Raw genomic sequence first — 12,852 nt, 5'->3', positions numbered from 1 at the left:
TGCCTCAAGTTTCTCATTTTGCAAAAGGAAGGGCTTGGGCCAGTTGATAGCCAAAGTCCTTTCCCTCTCTCAAGCCTAAAATACAAAATTTTAGGTATTACATTTAAAGTAAAGTTTTTTTTTTAACAGTTATGATTACTAAGAAGGGCAAATTCTTTCAAATACTAGAATATTGGGAAATTAGAATTGTACTGTTGAAAACAGGAATATCTGAGTTAAGAATTTTTTTTTTTCTGAGTTAAGAAATGTAAAGACTTGCAAAGTAAGTTTTGAAAAGAAATTCATTTAAGGGTATCTTACTTCCCTCCCCCCCCCCCCACGGAAAGCAATCTGTCCATCTTTACTTTGTTTCCATGTTGTACATTGATCCAAATTGAATGTGATGAGAGAGAAATCATATCCTTAAGGAAGAGACAAAAAGTCTAAGAGAAAACAAGATCAGACAATAAGATATTTTTTTTTCTAAATTAAAGGGAATAGTCCTTGAACTTTGTTCATACTCCACAGCTCTTTATCTAGATACAGATGGCACTCTCCTTTGCAGACAGCTCAAAATTGTTTCTGATTGTTGCACTGATGGAATGAGCAAGTCCATCAAGGTTGAACATCACTCCCATGTTGCTGTTAGGGTGTACAGTGTTTGTTTGGTTCTGCTCATCTCACTCAGCATCAGTTCATGCAAATCCCTCCAGGCTTCCCTGAAATCCTGTCCCTCCTGGTTTTTAATAGAACAATAGTGTTTAATGACATACATATACCAGTTTGCTAAGCCATTCCCCAATTGAAGGACATTTACTTGATTTCCAATTCTTTGCCACCACAAAAAGAGGTGCTATGAATATTTTTGAACAAGTGATGTTTTTACCCTTTTTCATCATCTCTTCAGGGTATATACCCAGTAGTGGTATTGCTGGATCAAAGGGCATGAACATTTTTGTTGCCCTTTGGGGTAGTTCCAAATTTCTCCCCAGAAAGGTTGGAAGAGGTCACAGCTCCACCAACAGTGTAATAGTGTCCCAGATTTTCCACAACCCTTCCAACAATGATCATTATCCTTTCTGGTCATATTGGCCTGTCTGAGAGGTGTGAGGTGGTACCTCAGAGAAGCTTTAATTTGCATTTCTTGTATTTTCAATGGAGTTGAGGTAGAAGAGTGAGAAACTACATCTTGGTTGATTAAAAATGCCTATATGAAAAAATTTTGTGAATTCTGATGAACACAAAGACCAATCATAATTTCAAAGAACTCATGATGACACATGTCACCCACTTCCTGACAGAGGTAATGGACTCAGTATAGATTGAAACTTTAAGAAAAATCATACAGAGTTCATGACCAATGAGAAATGTTTTTTTTTAACTCTGTGTTTCAAACAGGGATTTTGTTTGCCTTGATTTCTCAGTAAGGGTTGGGGTGGGTTGGGTGAAGGAAGTGGGAGGAAAAGAAAACTGAGGTTTGCTTGAAAATAAAATAAAATTTAAGATAAAGGGGAAACAAGAGATATTGTTTAAGGACTTGAGTGGTTGAGGATGGGTTCATTGAACCATACTGAGCTTACTGGGGAGTGGCTGATGAGAGAAATCTGACTATTCCAACCTTGCAGACTATGGAAAGGAGACAGAGAAATAGAAACAGAGACTGAGTAAATAGAGTGAGGCAAAGACCCAGAGACAGAGGCAGAGACAGAGAAGGAATAGAGAAGGAGATATAGAGGGAGAGAGATTTCCTCAAATCTCTAGGTAATTCTTCCAAATCCAAATCAGAAGGTGGGGTCAAAGAATCCATAATTAATAAAATTCAGCTCAGACAGTGCCAGGACACCCTAAAGTCCTTTGCCCCTTTCATAAGTTGGTTGGATTTCATCTCTTTCAAGTTTTCAGAAGGTAAGAGCCTTAGCAAAGTACACAGAAGTGGCAGAACTGGGTCCCGTCCCACTGGGAGGAGATAGACAAAACCACAATGAACTTTATTTTTTTTTACCAGCAGACTCATTCACCTTGACTTAATTCAGGGAACACTGACTTTAATCCTCCCCATTTACAACCTCAAAAGGAGTTCTTCACTTGGGAAACTGGGTTTTCTCCCCTACTGCAGAAACCTTTCCCCCTTAGTCATTAGGAGAAAACTCCTATTCTCTAAGAAGAGAGCTTAAGGGAAGACTAAGGGAGAAAGAATGTCTGTTCTTATCCAGATCCTATTTATGCCTTGCCAAACCCCAGACTTGGTATGTATCTACTTTCCTGCTCATGTATGGAGCTAGAAGTCATTAAACTGAGTTAACCAAGTTTCATTAAAAATTATTGTCTTATCTCATCTGGGTACTTATTAAAACAAGATAATCTGTATTAAAACAAGATAATCTGTATAGTGTTTCTTATACAAGATATTTCAAATCTCCCTTTTATCCTTAAGGCTATTACCAATTCCCCTCACCCTACACTCAAAATTAATTTTGCCTCTTTATTTCCTAATAAGATAGAGGCCATTTATGATGAACTTCTCATTTTATTTTTTTATTTTAGGTTTTTTCAAGGCAAATGGGGTTAAGTGGTTTACCCAAGGCTACACAGCTAGGTAATTAATTGTCTAAGGTCAAATTTGAACCCAGGTCCTCCTGACTCTAGGGACAGTACTCTATGCACTGTGCCACCTAGCCGCCCCTGAACTTCTCATTTTAAACCCACTAACATCATCCCCTCTACTGTCTTCTCCTTGATAGGGTCTGCTGACCCTTCTTGACAGTCATTCCTTTCATATGGACCATTGATCCCATCTTCTCTTGTCTTCTCCAGTAGATTATCACCACAACCATCTACTTTTTCTCAATAATCTTCAAACTCTCCCCATCTAATGGTTCCTTCTCTACTGCTTCCAGATATATACTCAAGTCTCCCCCATCTTCAAAAAATTTCACACAAGAAAGTCCTCTTCAGTTGTCATGCTAATATCTCCCACCTTTTATTGTTAAACTTGGAGATAAAGCTGTCTATCCTTTGTAATCTGGTTTCTGATCTTATCACTCAAATGAAACAGTTCTTTCCACTTATCAATGATCTTAAAGATCAGTTTAAAACTGACAAATCTGGTGATCTATTCTGAATCCTCAATCTTTCTTGACTTCTGTGTATTGTCTGACTTTGCTGACTACCCTGCCCTATTGTATATTATCCCTTTTCCTAGTTTCAAGACATTGATCTCTCTTGCTTCTCCTATTTGAGAAGGAAAAGTGCCAAGCCTGAAATCAGGAAACTCATCCTCCTTAGTTCAAATCTGGCCTTAGACATTTACTAACTGCGTGATCCTGGTCAAGGGTTGACCTTATTGACTTCAATTTTCTCATCTGTAAAAGGGAAAAAGTATCTTTACAAGAAAAATCCCAAATGAGGTCACAAAGAATTGGACGTGCCTTCAACTGGGGAATGGCTCAGCAAACTGTGGTATATTTATGTCATGGAACATTATTGTTCTATTAGAAACCAGGAGGGATGGGAATTCAGGGAAACTTGGAGGGATTTGCATGAACTGATGCTGAGTGAGATAAGCAGAACCAGAAAAACACTGTACACCCTAACAGCACCATAGGGGCAATGATCAACCTTGATGGACTCTCTCATTCCATCAGGTCAACAATCAGGGACAATTTGGGGCTGTCTGCAATGGAGAACACCATCTGTATCCAGAGAAAGAACTGTGGAGTTTGAACAAAGACCAAGGACTATTACCTTTATTTAGGAAAAAAAACCTGATATCTTATTGTCTGATCTTGTTATCTCTTACATTTTATGTTTTCTTAAGGATATGATTTCTCTCTCATCACACTGAATTTGGATCAGTGCATACCATGGAAACAATGTAAAGATTGGCATATTGCCTTCTGTGGGGGTGGGGGGAAGGAAGTAATATTAGGAGGAAAATTGTAAAACTCAAAATAAAATCTTAAAAATAAACCCAAAGAGCTGGACATGACTGAAAATTGACTGAACAACAACAGTTTGTTTGATACCCTTATCTATGAGAGTACTCCAAGATTTTTGTCCTGAGCTCTTTTCTTTTGCTGTATTTTCTCCCTTGGTGACTGCATCAGTTTCCAAGATCTTATATTTATGCAGATGATGCCCAGTTCTTTGAATATTCTTTCTAGAGAGAACTCTTTCCTGAGTTCTAGTCCCAAATCACCAGCCACCTATTGGACATTTCAAACTGGAAGTTTTAGAATTATCTCAAACCCAACATATTTAGAATATAAGTTATTGGCTTTCTTCTACTAAATCTGCAACTCTTTAAAATTTATCTATTTCTGTAGAGGCCACCACATCATTCCAATCTCTCGGATTTAAAAACTTGGCATTAGACCAAACTCTGAGCTCCCTCATCTAGTCACTTGTCAAATTCTGCTGTTCCTCCTTCCAGGAAATCTCTTACAGCTATCCCCTTCCTCTTCCCATTTCCCACAACTTCCCACAATGCCACCTCAGGTCTATATCCATTAGGCTCTTGAGGAGTTTCCCTATCTATCTCTTCCCTCTCCAATCCATCCTTCAAGCAGCTTCTAAAGGGATGGAACTCCCCTACTCAATAAACTCCCTTGACTTCTTACTATCTCTAAGACAAAAATACAAACAATTTGGCATTTAAAGTACTTTAGGACTGGACCCATCTTTCCTTTCCAGCTTTATTATGCCAAATTCCTCTTCCTACTGCACTTTCTAACATTTGGAGGTTTACAAAGCAATTTGCCCATATCAACCTTGTGAGAAAGTCAATGCAAGTCAACAAACAGTTATTGCATACTTACTATGTGTCTGACACCATGCTAGATGCTGAACATTAAAAACAAAAATAGCAGAAAACAGTCCTTGCTCTCAAGGAGCTCACAATCCAATAGTGTAGATAATATGTAAATAACTATGCACAGACAGAATTAATTAGAAATGATCTCAGAGGGGCGGCACCAGCCCTGGAGTCAGGAGTACCTGGGTTCAAATCTGGTCTCAGACACTTAATAATTACCTAGCTGTGTGGCCTTAGGCAAGCCACTTAACCCCATTTGCCTAGCAAAAAAAAAAACAAACAAACCAAGAAATAATCTCAGAGAGAAAGCACTAGCATTAAAGGAATCAGATAAGCCTTCTTGTAGAAGGTGAGGTTTTAGTTTTGATGGCAAGAAAGCCAGAGAAACCAAGAGATAGAAATGAGGACAAAAAACACTTAGGGAATAGAATTAGGAGATAAGAGTGTCTCATGCAAAGAAGAGTAAGGGGGCCAAAGTCACTAGATTGGAGTACATTACATGGAGTACAGGAATGAGTAGCCTGGAAAGATAGGTGGGACCAAGTTGTTAAATCTAATTTATAAATGGGGAAACAGATTTGGGGTGGTAAAGAGATCTGCCAAAGGTTGAATGACTAGATAATGTCAGACTTATTGTTCAATTATTTCAGTCATGTTCAAGTCTTTTTTTGTCACTCCAGTGAGTGGTTTGCTATTTTCTTCTCCAGATCATTTGACAGCTAAGGAAACTGAGGCAAACAAGGTTAAGTGACTTGCCAGGGTCACACATCTAGTGAGCATCTGAGGTTGGATTTGAACTCTGGAAGATGAGTCTTCCTGACTTCAGGCCCAATGCTCTACCCACTGTACCACCTAGATGTGATTCAAATCCATCTCCTCTGACTATTTGACTCCAAACTCAGCACCACCACAGTATACCAATTCTGTGGTAGTATGATGATTAGGGATGTTCAACCACTTGTATTTGGCTCTCATTCTACTATTGATTTGTTGCCTTGGTAGGTTTCTCAGTATAAACACTCTTCCAGTCTAGGAAGTATAATCAGAGAATCTATAATTTTCTAAAGCTTTTGCCAGCTCTGAAGCCCCAGCCAGAATCAGTATTTCTGCGAAAACACTTCAGTATTATATTGATGGTGCTATTTCTCTCTCTGAGTTGCTACTTAGCTTTGGATCCCATAAAACCCAGTTTGATTGGTTTATCCCTTGTCCCGATTTCCAAGATGCATGTATCCAAGCCAGAAACTGAGTATTTCCCCCTCCCACCCTCCATCCTCATGCTTATTTTGGCATCATTAGAATTAAACTTCCTGTCTCTGTGCCCCCTTTTCCTCATTCTTTATTAGCCAATACAAATTTTCTTCATTCCATTGGCCTATGTCATTCTATTGCCCTGTCCCCTGGATAGTCTCCCACTCCTTCACAAATCAGGTTAATTAAGTCTGAACCCTGGATAACTCTAAACCTTCAACTAGAAAGCATATCTTACTGCATCTCTGAAGTTTGATTCACCATCTATATGCTGCCCATTGAGCTGTAGGGTAGTTGGGGACCACAAACCTATACAATTTTTTACTGACATCTGTCATCATTTTTCTCCTATGGAGTCCTCTGTCTGAATCACTCTTCCCTTTTGACTTGTACAACAACAGCAATAATAATAATAATAAACAACTAACATTCATTTAATGCTTACTATGGTACAGGTATTGTGCTACATGGCTACTTGCATAATAATTATTTCATTTGATCATAAAGTACATCCTAACTAGACAATTTTATATTTCATACTGTTCCTAAGAAAGTAAACCTTGGAAACAAAGAAAGATAAATAGATTTTTTTTCCTGTGGCCAGAATAAAAAGACTTCAGCATCCCATGAGGAAATTAAGGGAAGGAAGAAACTATATTATTACCACTTGAGGGGGCAGTGACTGTCTCAACCTACCTTGAGCTCAAATAGTCTCCTTCTTAGCGTCTTTGTCCTTTACTTTGGGGTGTTTTCCTCTGCATATACTTCAATGATGTGGTTTTGCAAAGCTTCCTTTTCTTTAGTCCTTTGCTTCTGCTACTTGACCTTGTTAAGAGATGGGTTCCTCTTTGAGTCTGCTTTAAATTTACTAAGACCACCTGGAAGTGTGTGGCCTGTCTTTCTTCATCCTCTGATGTTTCTTTCTCTATGTTTTTTTCAAGAAACTCATTCACTCCTCATAAAGGGGTAATCTGCACTGGCCCAGTCTTTTTTTTTTTTTTTTTTTTAGGATTTTGCAAGGCAAATGGAGTTAAGTGGCTTGCCCAAGGCCACACAGCTAGGTCATTATTAAGTGTTTGAGACTGGATTTGAACCCAGGTACTCCTGACTCCAGGGCCGGTGCTGTATCCACTGCGTCACCTAGCCGCCCCATGGCCCAGTCTTTCTTCACTGACCCTTTTGCCAAGATTAAAAGACCAACTCCTGGGTGGCTAGGTGGCACAGTGGATAAAGCACTGGCCCTAGAGTCAGGAGTACCTGGGTTCAAATGTGACCTCAGACACTTAACAATTACGTAGCTGAGTGTGTGGCCTTGGGCAAGCCACTTAACCCCATTGTCTTGCAAAAACTTAAAAAAAAAAGACAAACTCCTTTTATAAAAGGAATGGCTGGGATGGAGATAAGACAAGAGACACTTTAGGTCCCATCTAAGATGAGTAAACTCAAAAAACCTTTAATAAGGAGACTCTTTTCTTACAGTTAATTAGAACTGGAATCCCCAAGCTTGTATTTACCATTGTGGGGGGAAATGATGGCTGGATATTGACAATGTCCTTTTTTTCATTATTTGAGATCCAAAACTGTGGTAAAAAGTTCCCCTCTCAATTGAGTTGTGGAATTCTTTCCCACTCCAACAATATAACTTTTCCAGCATCCATGTATATTCTTCCTTCCCAAGATGTTCTGTGGTGGCTGGGGCAGATAGATACCACAACTTGTTTAAACATTCCCCAATTGGTGAATATCCTCTTAATATTCAATTATTTGCTGCTGCTAAAAGGCCTATTATAAATATTTTTGTATATTTAGATCTTCATTTTTATTTCTGATCTCTTCAGGGAATCTTCTTGAAATTCAATGTTTGAGCTCTAAAGAGGATGCCTACTGACATGAAAAAGAAATTGAGAAAAAGTGGAAAATCAGGGCAATGGTTGAGATAAAGGCAGCAAGATAAGATCAAAATGAGGGACAGCTAAGTGGCACAGTGGATAGAGCACTGGCCCTGGAGTAAGGAGGACCTGAGTTCAAGTCCAGTCTCAAAGACTTAATAATTATCTTTGTGACCTTAGGTAAGTCACTTAATCCCACTGCCTTGTAAACCCTCCCCCCCCCAAAAAAAATCAAAATGGGTAATGATTTAACCATTTCATTACTTGGGGAATGGCTAAACAGGTTTTGGTCTGTAATTATGATGGGATATTATTGTGCTATAAGAAATGACAAGCAGTATGGTTTCATAAAAACCTGTAAAGACAAGTGAACTATGTAAAGTGAAATGAGCAGAACCAGGAGAACATTGTACACAGGAACAATATTTTTGTGTGATGATAAACTGTGATTGACTTAGCTATTTCCAGCAATACAACGATCCAAAACAATTCTGAAGAATTTATGATGAAAAAGGCTATTTATCTACAGTGAAAGAACAGGTAGAGTCTGACTGAAGGTTGAAACTTATTTTTTCTTACTTTATTTTTCTCAGGGTTTTTTTTTTTTTGGTCTGTGTTTTCCTTCACAACATGACTAACATGGAAATGTTGTTATCTTTTATTCTTTGGGGGGGTTTTTTTGTTTTTTATTTTTTTCATTTATTAAGGCAATGGGGTTAAGTGACTTGCCCAAGGTCACACAGCTAGGCAATTAAGAGTCTGAGGCTGGATTTGAACTCAGGTCCTCCTGACACCAGAGCCGATGCTCTATCCACTGTGCCACCTAGCTGCCTCTTATCTTTTATTCTTGAAGAAGACTATGACATCAGGGAGGTGATAACTTGACATAAATTAGATCTGAAAGAGGGGGTGCTCTGCTAAGTCACCAGTCTCACTATCTCCTCCAGTGGTCAGATATGAATCAGGATGACTGGAGATGGTCCTGGATGTGATACAATCAGGGTTAAGTGATTTGCTCAAGGTCACACAGCCAGTAAGCATCAAATGACTAAGGCTAGATTTGAACTCAGTTCTCCTGACTTCAGATCAGTACTCTATCCAGGGCACCAACTTTTGCTTGACTACATATGTATAACCTAGCAAGATCAAATTACTTGATTTCTCAATGAGGAAAGAGGGAAGAAAGTGAGGGAGAGAATTTAGAACTGAAAATTTTTAAAAAAAGCACAAATATGTTTAAAATATGTTTGGGGGAAAATAAAATGTTAAATAATTTAAAAAAGGTTAGTGGATGGGGTCAGGGTAGTGCTGAGGGTAGTCAGGCAACACCTGGAAATAAGAAAGATCTGAGATTATGGGAGGGATCGGGTTGAAAGATTCAATAAATTATCATATTGTGAAGGCAAGGGGGTTGCTAGGAAAAGAGAGGCAGGGCAAATTTGAGCAAAGATGGGGTGAGAAGATAGGACTACAGTAATGGGGGGAGGGTCAGGGAAGGAGGTAAGATACTAGAAACTGGACAAAGATGAGAGAAGAGGAAGTGGCAATAAGTGATGGTCATGACTTTGATGAAGAAAGGGGAAGTACAGATAAGAGGACTAACATGAAATAAGATAAGTTTACATCATGGAAGAGTCAGGGTAAATTGAAATGATGGAAAATTGGCAGAAGGTGGTGTTAATGGTTGTGTCCAGATTAAGGTGAAGTTAGGGTTTGGGGATTGGATCATGGCCAAGAAAGGGAGATTGGGTTTATGTAAAGACAAGATAATAGATAAAATGTATGCAGTACATTAAGGATTGCAAATAATCTCTGCAATGCTATCTATTTGATCCTATTATTATAATACCCATTTTTAGAGATGAGAAACCTAAGGCAAATAGGTTAAGTGACTTGCCCAGAATCATACAAAACTAGTAAATAACTATGGCAGGATTTGAAGTGATTCAGCACAGGACTAAGATGATGCAGTGAGTCAGGACAGTGCTGATGATGCAGAGAATTATGAAGACAGGAAATTTGTAATTAGAAATACATTTTGTATTCTTTTATGCTGTTAAAATTTGTTTAAGTGTAGAATGCTATCTGCTCCTGAGATGTCAATTGATCCTTTTGTTCAATTATTAAATGTCAATTTTGTATCCAGTCTCCTCATTTCCAACCTTCTATCTGATTTCACTCAAGTAAGGGGGGAGGGATCTCTCCTTTGTTCCCAGTTCCCAGATAATGGGGAAGACCATAAAATCTGACCTAAACTCCCCTCCACTGCCCTCCCTGGCCCAGTCAGCTCTCCCTGACTATCTTACTTTCTCTCTTTCCTTATCTCTGTCTGTCTCCCAAGCAACCTCACCTAGCCTTTTGTTATTCACTTCTGTCTTCAAAGTGTCTTCTCCAGGAGGAGAAAAGGTTTTAATCTGTCTACTTTGCAACAATTTATAATAAATCCTGATCAATTTAAAAATCCCAGGGTTTATGTGAATTCATTCACTTTCATTAACTCTCCATCTCTATTGGAAACCCTAATTGTCATCCACAACACTGAGGCTTTGTAAAGGGATGAGTTTTGGTGAGCTCAGGTCAAACTCAAAGATTGTAAGGATCTTCAAAATCCTAAAATTCAAAGTACATGAGAACAAAAATTCCCATGATTTGGGATGTTCCCCCTTTTTCTACAATCCTCATTGCAAGATTCAGTCTCTTGAAGGACAATCCTGAGCCCCTCATTGTAATGTTCATTCTCTCTCATTCCTAGTTTTATTTTTTTCCATATTTAACATATTTCAGTATCAGTTATGTTGTGAAAAAAGACATAGAACTAAAAGGGGAAAAAACCACAAGAAAGAAAAAAATATAAAAGTTTCAAAAATTGAATGTAGCCTGCATTCACGCTCCAGTTTTTTCTCTGCATGTGGATAGTGTTTTCTATCACAAGTCTTAGGATTTCTGAATGGAGTTTAGTCCAAGATAGTTGATCATCTCACACTGTTGCTGTATGTGGACAATGTTCACCTGGTTCTGCTCCCTTGACTCAGGATCAGTTCATTCAAGTCTTTCCAGGCTTTTCTGAAGTCCAACTGCTCATGATTTCATATAGAAAAATAATGTTCCATCATATTCATATACCAAAATTTGTTCAACCATTCCTCAATTTACAATTCTCAATTTACAATTCTTTGCCACTACAAAAAGTCTTTAATTATTTGTTAACCAATCAGAGTTGATTGCCACCCTTTGGAATACCCACTTTTCCAAGACCATTTTAAGCTTGAGTTTGCCACCAAGAGGATCTTTGGCATTCAAGAGTGCTGCTGGTCTTTTTCATTAATAACATACTAGCCTTATTAATAAAATGATTAAATTACCCAGAAACTCTGTTTAACTTTTTTAATTTTTATTTTTAAAGATTATATTTGAGTTTTATAATTTTTCTCCTAATCTTACTTCCCTCCCCCTACCCCACCCCCATGGAAAGCAATCTGTCAGTCTTTATTTTGTTTCCATGTTGTACATTGATCCAAATTGAGTGTGATAAGAGAGAAATCATATCCTTAAGAAAGAAACAAAAAGTATAAGAGATAACAAGATCAGACAATAAGATATGTTTTTTTTGTCTTAAATTAAAGGGAATAGTCCTTGAAATTTGTTCAAACTCCATGGCTCTTTATCTGGATACAGATGGTATTCTCCATTGCAGACAGCCCAAAATTGTCCCTGGTTGTTGCACTGATGAAACAAGCGAGTCCATCAAGGTTGAACATCACCCCTATGTTGCTGATAGGGTGTACAGTGTTTTTCTAGTTCTGCTCATCTCACTCAGCATCAGTTCATGCAAATCCCTCCAGGTTTCCCTGAATTCCCATCCCTCCTGGTTCGTTTTTTTTTTAGGTTTTTGCAAGGCAAATGGGGTTAAGTGACTTGCCCAAGGCCACACAGCTAGGTAATTATTAAGTGTCTGAGACGGGATTTGAATCCAGGTACTTCTGACTCCAGGGCCAGTGCCTTATCCACTGTGCCACCTAGCCGCCCCTGTGCCACCTAGCCGCCCCTGTGCCACCTAGGCACCCCCCTCCTGGTTTCTAATAGAACAATAGTGTTCCATGACATACATATACCCCGGTTTGCTAAGCCATTCCCCAATTGAAGGACATCTACTTGATTTCCAATTCTTTGCCACCACAAACAGGGCTGCTATGAATATTTTTGTACAAGTGATGTTTTTACCCTTTTTCATCATCTCTTCAGGGTATAGACCCAGTAGTGGTATTGCTGGATCAAAGGGTATACACATTTTTGTTGTCCTTTGGGTGTAGTTCCAAATTTCTCTCCAGGAAGGTTGGATGAGTTCACAGCTCCACCAACAATGTAATAGTGTCCCAGATTTCCCACAACCATTTCTGACAATGATCGTCATCCTTTCTGGTCATACTGGCCAGTCTGAGAGGTGTGAGGTGGTACATCAGAGAAGTTTCTATTTGCATTTTTCTAATAAGTAATGATTTAGAGCAATTTCTCATATGGCTATGAGTTGCTTTGATCTCCTCATCTGTAAATTGCCTTTGCATATCTTTTGACCATTTGTCAATTGGGGAATGGATTTTTTAAAAAAAATATAACTAAGTTTTCTGTATATTTTAGAAATGAGTCCTTTGTCAGAAATATTAGTTGTAAAGATTGTTTCTCAGTTTACTACCTTTCTTTTGATCTTGGTTACAGTGTCTGTGCAAAATCATCTAGTTTGTTTTTAGTGATGTTCTCCATCTCTTCCTTAGTCATAAACTGCTTCCTTTTCCATAGATCTGACAGGTAAACTAGTCCTTGATCTTCTAATTTCCTTATAGTATTGTTTTTTAAGTCTAAATCCTGCATCCATTTGGATCTTATCTTGGTATAGGGTGTGAGGTTTTGGTCTAATCTAAGTTT

At 38.4% G+C, this 12,852-nt stretch overlaps 1 protein-coding gene across 1 annotated transcript in view; it reads right to left on the bottom strand.

The window, feature by feature from the left end:
* LOC141499283 (dipeptidase 2-like) overlaps positions 1-6,892 on the bottom strand; it is a 53,531-nt gene extending 46,639 nt beyond the window's left edge. Inside the window, exon 1 of the mRNA XM_074202097.1 lies at positions 6,740-6,892. The gene's annotated coding sequence lies outside the window, so the exon portion shown is untranslated. The remainder of the gene's footprint in view (positions 1-6,739) is intronic.
* Positions 6,893-12,852: the final 5,960 nt, after the last annotated feature.

Source organism: Macrotis lagotis, chromosome 1 (assembly GCF_037893015.1).
Source record: "Macrotis lagotis isolate mMagLag1 chromosome 1, bilby.v1.9.chrom.fasta, whole genome shotgun sequence".
NCBI classification, from domain to species: domain Eukaryota; kingdom Metazoa; phylum Chordata; class Mammalia; order Peramelemorphia; family Peramelidae; genus Macrotis; species Macrotis lagotis.
The sequence above is the reverse complement of the archived record's forward strand: the minus strand, read 5'-3'. Positions and strand labels throughout refer to the sequence as shown.